Genomic DNA, 8514 nt, shown 5'->3' with positions numbered 1-8514 from the left:
TGGGCCTGCTGTGCTCCACGGTGAGACGATCGAACTTGAAGACATTAAAGAATTCTATTGCTCTGTGAGCAGAAGCACTCCCAACAAGAAGAGGGAGTGTAGTCAAATGAAAGCATTGATTCCCAAAATCCTCTTTCTAAATTCCCCTTGCCAGAGCTTTATATCCTACTACTCTGTAGACAGATAAATGAATAATGTGAGCTTGCTGTACTCTGATTTAATAGATACAAATGAAATTTTAAAATGTTTTCTTTTCTTTTCTGAGACCATGGGTAACTAAATCCTTCCTAAACCCATCCATTGCCTTTCAGCTCTTTTCCAGAACTGAAAATCAGTTCAATGTAATAGCCATCCATTTTTGAGTTCAAGAGGTCGACTATACTGCTATTCCATGCTTGCATGTTTGGTCAAAAATGATAGAATTAATAGATATCAGGATCAAAGGGAAACCCAAAGGGTGTAAATTCAAACATCGGAGACTCTCCTAGGTTGGTCCCAGAGGACAAATAATCTTAACAAGCCTGCTCCAAACCCCTCTTGAGGTACTCAGTCCAAACTTGGAGAATGAATGGGGCTTCTCTGGGCAGGGAGGCAGGCAGCAGTCACAGAGAGGTGGATGGGCTCCAGACCACTGCCTGGCTCCCTTACTTGCTGGGATAATTTCATGGGGAAGGTTTTTTGTGTGTTTGTTTGTTTTTTGGTTGGTTCTGGGGAACAGATTGAGGTGCCAACTGGATTTAACCAAGTGAGCATTATCCTGGAAACTTCTCATCTGAAAAGCTTACACCTGGGGTCACAAACTGTCAGCCCATGGCTCAAATTTGACTCACAGATGTATTGAGCATAGCATAACTTACACTGTTTTTAATACCTTTAAATGAACGACCAACATTAACCTTGAGGTGATTTTATACCAAAATCTCAATTTTGGGCATCACATATAATGTAGAGTCGTGACTGTCCCGGTCACTGATGTATCCTTAGACTGAGACTCATGCCTAGAACATAATAGCCACTCAGTAAATGACTGGGGTATTAGTGCCCCGTGAAAGTGGGGTGCCTCTGGGCACTTAATTGCTGTTGAATTTGCTGACCCATGGAGGTGGAGTTGAATGCCTTTAGGCTGCGGCTTACTGTAGTGGGGTGCCTCTGGGCACTTAATTCAGAGAGCTGGGTTTGCTGACCCAGGGAACTTAAACTGAATGCCTTCAAATTGAGGCTTACACCAGAGTGGTATGCCATTTGGGCATTTGTTAACTGACTTGACAAAAGTTTGTAACATGTCCTGATAAACAACCTAATGCTGAACGTTTCTTACTGGCATTACAACTTGTTAACTTCCTTAATAAACTCTTTATAATCATGGGAGAAGGTGGAGCCTTTATTTTATTTATTTTTTGGGGGGGGACCTTTAATAATGGAAAAAAAACACAGCTCTGTCTAGTAAAACATTACTGTCTCATTTTCTAATAAAGAAAAGGGATCTGAGAAGCAAAGTGCTTAAGGTCTCACAGCTGTTAAGAATTTGGACTCAGATGTGTTTGACCCCCAAATCTGTGTTCTGTCTACTATACTACGCTGCCCAATATATTGCTCAAGGAGACCTTTCATGGTCATGAAAAAACTTTCAATGTACACTTGAAAAGTAAGTAAAAACAAAAAATAGCTTTCTTGAACTATAATTCCAGTTTCCTTCGGATCCACATCACCTCCACTTTGCTTTTGGTCTGGTCTGGGGCATGATTCCAGTTGCACTTCACGAAAGGACGCTAATTGAGATGGCTTAGGAACTAGTCAATGAAAACATAAACCTGGGCTCAAAAAAAAGAAAAACTCCCTCAGGAATTTTTGACCAGGAGGGCAACACTGTTTCCCCCACAGGTTGGCCCACATACGTGGATGCTTTCTTTTCTTTTGAAGTGGGAGCTATGTGGTTTTAGTCTCATCTATTGGAATGTTCTTAAATATATTGATGACATTTGCTAAGTTGGTTCCAATAAAAATCTCAACCGTATTGTCCCACATCCCATCGGATCAGCTTTCTTTGGAATAGGCACAGATATGCTTCTAGTCAGTTGGCCAGTTATCTGCCGTCCAGCCTGCTTGGTTTACTTGAGTGACCGCTTCCAGTCTTGCACGCATTTGCCGAAATATCTGTTGGTATTCTGTCAGTTCCTGGAGCCTCATCTTTTTCCAGTGTCTTCAGTGCAGCTTGGACGCCTTCCTTCAGTACTTTCCATTTTCGATCATAGACTATCTCCTGAAATAGTTGGAAGTCGACCAATTCTTTTTTGGTACAGTGACTCTGTATTCCTTCAACATTCTTTAAAAAAATTATTCTATGTACTTAGTACATTTATTTTAAAATTTGTGTAATTCTTGGATGTCAAAAAATGAGTAGGATTTATGAGCACAGTCTTCTTCCTTTGGAGGGTGATTTTACCAAAAGATTATAAAGAAAATCTTGGTTGCAAGATGAATCAAAGGTTTACATTTTCTTGGGGCCCTGCTTAATGATTTTTTCCCTTGGTTCATCTTTCCACCACTCAGTTTTACTTGAGGAGCCTTGACGGTATAGTGGCTTGTGTGTCGGGCTGCTAACCTCCAGGCCAGCAGTTCAAAACCACCAGTTGTTCCACAAAAGGATGAGACTTTCTTCTCCCATAAAATGTTACATCCTCAGAAACCCTCTGGGGCAGTTCGGCGCTGCCCTAGAGGGTTGCTATGAGTCAGAATCGGCCTCGAGACCATGAATGGTTTTTTTAGTTAAATTTTATTTATATTCTTCTTGTTGTTAACACGGACAGCAAAATATACCCTAATCCAACAGTTTCTGCATGTAATCTAGTGACACTGACTATATACTTTGAGTTATGCAATGATTCTCACCCTCTTTTTCTGAGTTGTTCCTCCATCATTAACATAAACTCACTGGTCCTTAAAGTTCCTATCTCATCTTTTGAGTTGCTGTTGTCAATCTGATCCCATACAGTTCTTAAAATAGCCTAGCGTCCAAAACAGATTTTTTTTTTTTTACTAGTTAAACTAAACTATTGTTTCACTGTAAGAAAATTTTAAGAGATATTTCGGGTTTAGTATTTAATGATCTCAAGACAATAGTTTGAGAGGTTCATCTACCTACCTTTCATGACTTCAGAAAGTAAGGAGTCCACGCTGATCTGCATTTGTCCCCATTTTGAGCAAGATGACCCCATGGAATCTTTGATGAAAATTCAACGATGGGAGCTGAGCACCATCTAGTGTTTCTGATCTCATGGCAAAACAGGCAGTTGTTCGCTGAGGCAGTTCACACATTCCACATCCTCCTCCATTGCATGGCGCTTCTTCTTCTGTTACTTCAGGTGAATAGGGGCCAATTGTTCTTCCTGATTTAAGACCCCAGGTTCTATGTAACGAACTGAGGGGGTAGAACAAAAGCACTAAATATAATATTATGCCAGTAAATGGGATGTCACATGAAACCATGGCCCTAAACCTCCAAACCCAAGAACCAAACCCCATGAGGTGTTTGGTTGTACATAAGCAGCCTCAACAGCTACTCTCTCCCTTTTGTCGTTGTCAATATTGACACGTTTTGCCAATTCATTTTTAAAATCATTTTACTGAGAGCTCTTACAATGCTTATTACAATCCATACATCAAAACTGTACCTGGCATATGTGCATGTGTTGCCATCATTCCTTTTTAGACAGTTATTCATTTTTTAATAGTTGTACAGCCTATTGACAGCAATTACAGTCATCAGCTGTGCAAAACTACCTTTAATCAATGTGATTTCCCCCTCACCATTAACTTCTCTTCCTCCCTCTCTCCTGCCTTTGGTAGCTAGGAATAAACTTTTATCTATATATTTACCTTTTCTTATCTTTTTATGTAAATGAAGTCATATAGTATTTGCCACTTTGTGATTGGTTACTTCACTCAGCATCGTGTCTTCATGCTCCATCCATCCTGTAGCATGTGCCAGGACTTCATTTCACCTACTGGTGAATATTCTTCCGTGTGTGTATACACCACATTTTGTTTATCTACTTGTCTGCTTCTACCTTTAGCTGTTGTATGGCTATAATGGACATTGGCACATAAGTCTCTTTTGAGCCTCTCTTGTCAAGTCTTTTGGGTATACAGTGAACCCTTGCCACTTCGCGCTTCGACTTCCGCGGCTTCACTCTATCGCGGTTTTTGCATAACAGCACATGCTCTGTCATTACTGCCACTGATTGGCTCATACTGTACACGCTTCTGTCTGCATCGCTACATATCGGAGCTACATATCAGATGCATTTTTGCTTTTGTACAGTGTACTGTAATTGTTTGCGATTTTTAAGAAATTTTATCTAAGCCCTATGATGGCTCCTAAACGAGCTGCTTCTTCTAAGCCTTCTGACAATAAAAATAAGCGCCAGAGGAAGATGCTCACCATCCAGAAAAAGGTAAAACTTTTGGATATGATCAAAGATGGCAAGAAAATCGTGGAGGTTGCACGCCATTTCGACTTGAATGAGTCTTCCGTTTGCTCCATCCGTAAAGAAGAAAAAGACATCCGTGCTACGGCTACTTTCACTTTCAACAAGGAAGCAAAGCGCATCGTGACAAGTCGTAATAAGTTCATAGTAAAAATGGAGTCTGTCCTAGCCGTTTGGATCAATGACAGGCGCAAGAAAAACATTCCGTTGGATTCGATAGTCATCCGGGAGAAGGCAAGGCAGCTCTATCAGCGTTTTACAGCAGACAAACCTCAACCAGAATCCTCTTCTGCATACTGTAAACTAGATGCCATAAATAATATAATAAATAATAAATGATCATTGTAACGTCCAAAATGTTTTACTGTATTTTCCCTTTTTCGTTTAATAAATTGGGTAATACGAGTGTAATGGTGACTAAAGGGTGCTTTTTCATGTCCTCTATGCTCTAACTACGAAAATATTTGATTTACAAATAAGGAATCCTACTTCGCGGAATTTCATTTATCACGGTAGGGTCTAGAACCGATTAACTGCGATAAACGAGGGTTCACTGTATATACCTAGGAGGGGAATCTCTGGGTCATATGGTAGTTCTAGTTTTAGCTTTGTTTAGGAATACCACACTGTTTTCCAAAATAGCTGTACCATTTTCCATTCCTATCAGCAATGAGTAAGTGCTCCAATATCCCCTTAATCACACCAACATTTATAATTAAAAAAATTGTTATACTCTCGCCATCCCAATAGAAGTGAAATGAGGTCTCCTTGTGGTTTTGATTTGCATCCCTCTGATGGCTAATCATGTATCATTTCATGTGATTGGTGGTCATTTGAATGTCCTCTTTGGGGAAATCACTATTTGAGCCTTTTGCCAGATACTTTCTTTTATGGCAGCATAGAGTTCAGCCACTTGTCTAATCAACTGGTGAATTAATGAATGGCTGTCCCAGAAATAAGAGAGATTAAAGAGCTACAAAAAGGAAACATTTTGTGAGGAAACAGAATCACCAAGGCCTCAGCCAATGAGGCAGGTAGAGCCATTTAGAGAGGATTGTGGAGCTTCTAGAGCGTTTTGTTATCATAACGTTAATATGAACATATTAGCAAAAGCATAAGAGTAAGGAAGTGGATGCCCAGTTTCTCCATCATGAATCAACAAGGGAAACACTTGGGGAACAGATGAAAAGTGAGCTGTCGTGGAACTCAGCCAAGCTCCTTCCTTCCTCTGGCCTTTTGTGTCGTGCCAATCCCCACACCTAGAAGGTCCTTCCACCCCTCTTCTGCCAAAGTCATGTGCAGTCTCAGATCCAGCACAAGTCCGTGTTTCCATGACTACTCTACCACCCAACCCCCTTCACCACCCTTGAACTCCTACAGCACATCTGCTATGTTCCACAAGCTTTTCACGAGATTAGGCATATTGTCTTTGGGAGGTGCTTGTGTGGGCATCTAATAAAAAACCTGGTGAATGCCTCAAGGACAAGGGCCATTTCTTCTCCTACTGTTGCTGCATTTCCCACAATACTGACGGCCTAATAGACCCTCTGTACAGTCTTGCTGACTGCTGGGCGGAAAGGTTTAGTTCGGCTCTCTTGTTCTTGCCAGCAATGCAGAGTGCACAATAAAGTCCTTTCACCAGTAAATGACACACTCAAAGACTGAGGGGCCAAGTACTTGTATAGAATTATTCATCATTTCTAACACCTCATGGCAGTCAGATGTCAGAATCCTTAAGTTGCATAGATGTGAAATTAACTATGATGTATGTGATAATGCTTATTGGATTCGTGGTTTATTCATAACTATCATAGATTATATAAGGAAATCTAAAATTTTCTGTTACATAGTTGATGGATAGGCTCTAAACCACCTCCCAGCCGTGACCACCCCCAGCCTGGGTTTCATAGGCATTAAAAGTACATTGGTAGATACTGCTTTTTATATTTCTAACAATAATAGTGCCACCTGAAGAAGGGACATGATTATGGAGCAAAATAGGAGAGAGGATTCACACCACCATTATTTTAATCTTTGAATAGCTTTTTAGGGCTAGACAGAGCAAAAAGAATTGAGAAAAGAAAAAACAGCCTAATTTCACACTGCGTTGTACTAGGTGGCTCCTTTTCCATGGCAGTTTTTTGGGCATTAGATGCTTTCATGATAGAATCCTATCTTTTGATAGATGCAGTTTTCAGCAGCTGTTCCATGATACTCCAATCTTCATAAGCATGCAGTACCTTGAGACTCATGACCTTTGTGACTGTGTGACAGGACAAGGGTCTCCAAGTGTTTGCATCCACTCACGAGGTCTGAGTTGGAAATGACCGGGTTGGCTGGCTTGGTTTCTTTTAGTAATGGTCCAGGGAGATAGGTTCCCCATTGCCCTGCTCAAGAACCTGCTCAACCAAGACTCAAAACCTCACCGCCCTGGAGGCCATTTGAACTCCAGGTGACCCTATTAGACAGAGTAGCATAAGTCCTGCGAGTTTCCAAGACTGCAAATCTTTACAGGAGTAGAAAGCCTCCTTTTTCTCCTTCAGGAAGGCTGGTGGTCTCAAACTGTTGGATACCAGCCCAACACATCTCCCACTATGCAACACAGCTTTCTAGAATAAGACCAGATTTGTATTTCAAACAAAAACATCATCAGAAAAAAAGTTTTTTTTCCCCTAGACACTTGGGATTCTAGTTTGGGTTCTTTGTGTAGCTCATACAAGACGCTGGGTCTAACACAAAAGGATATATATTGTGTGATTGTATGTAAATAAAACATCTAGAGGTTCCCGGCTATTAAAAGATAGAGTGTCTGGGGTCTTAAAGGTTTCAAGTTACCATCTAGCAGGGAAGCAACAAAGCCCACATGGAAGAAGCACACCAGCCTGTGGGATCATGAGGTATTGATGGGATCAGGTATTAGGTATCAGAAGACCCACAGGAAACAATCACATCGATGCAAACCAGGGAGGTCAGAGTGGAGACCCAAAGTCCATCTGTAGACAATAGGACATCCCCTCATACAAGGGTCACGAGGAAGGGATGAGCCAGTCAGGGTGCAGTATGGCACCAATGAAATACACAACATTCTTCTAGTTCTTTAATGCTTCCCCCAAGCCACCCCCCACTGCCCCCATTATTATGAACCCAGTTATACCTTACAAACATGGCTAGACCAGAGCATGTACACTGGTATAGATAAGAGCCCTTGACACATGAAATCCAGGACAGATAAACCCTTCAGGACCAATAATGGGAGTAGTGATACCATGAGGGTAGGTGGTGGGTGGGGGCAAAGGGGAGAAAGGGGGAACCAATCACAATGATCAATGAAAAAACCCCCCACCCCCATGGGGACAAAAACCAGAAAGGTGGGTAAGGGGAGACAGCGAATAGTGTAAGATATGAAAATAATAATTTATCAAAGGTTCAAAATTATAATTTTGTCATGTCTTACACTGTCTGATGTCTTCATTCACCCCTTTTGTTGCCCATCCCCCAGGGAGGGGGTTATATGTAGAGCCTTGTAATCAGTTCCCCCTTTCTATCCCACCTTCCCTCCACCCTCCCAGTATACTCTCAATACTGGTCCTGAAGGGATCATGTGTCCTGGATTCCCTGTGTTTTCGGTTCCTTTCTGTACCAGTGTAGATCCTCTGGTCTAGTCGGATTTGTAAGGCAGAATTGGGATCATGATAGTGCGGGGGAGGAAGCACTTAAGAACTAGAGGAAAGTTGTAGGTTTCATTGTTGCTGCACTGCACCCTGACTGGCTTGTCTCCTCCCTGCGACCCTTCTGTAAGGCAATGTCCAGTTGCCTACAGATGGGCTTTGGGTACCCACTCTGCACTCCCCCTCATTCACAATCATATGATTTTTTTGTTCTTTGATGCCTGATACCCGATCCCATTGACACCTTGTGGTCACACAAGCTGGTGTGCTTTTTCCATATGGGCTTTGTTGCTTCTCAGCTAGATGGCTGCTTGTTTACCTTCAAGCCTGTAAGACCCCAGATGCTATATATTTTGATA

The sequence above is a fragment of the Echinops telfairi genome, unplaced genomic scaffold, assembly GCF_000313985.2.
Source record: "Echinops telfairi isolate 266 unplaced genomic scaffold, ASM31398v2 ScPeMD7_18;HRSCAF=68, whole genome shotgun sequence".
Classification (NCBI taxonomy): domain Eukaryota; kingdom Metazoa; phylum Chordata; class Mammalia; order Afrosoricida; family Tenrecidae; genus Echinops; species Echinops telfairi.
The sequence above is the reverse complement of the archived record's forward strand: the minus strand, read 5'-3'. Positions refer to the sequence as shown.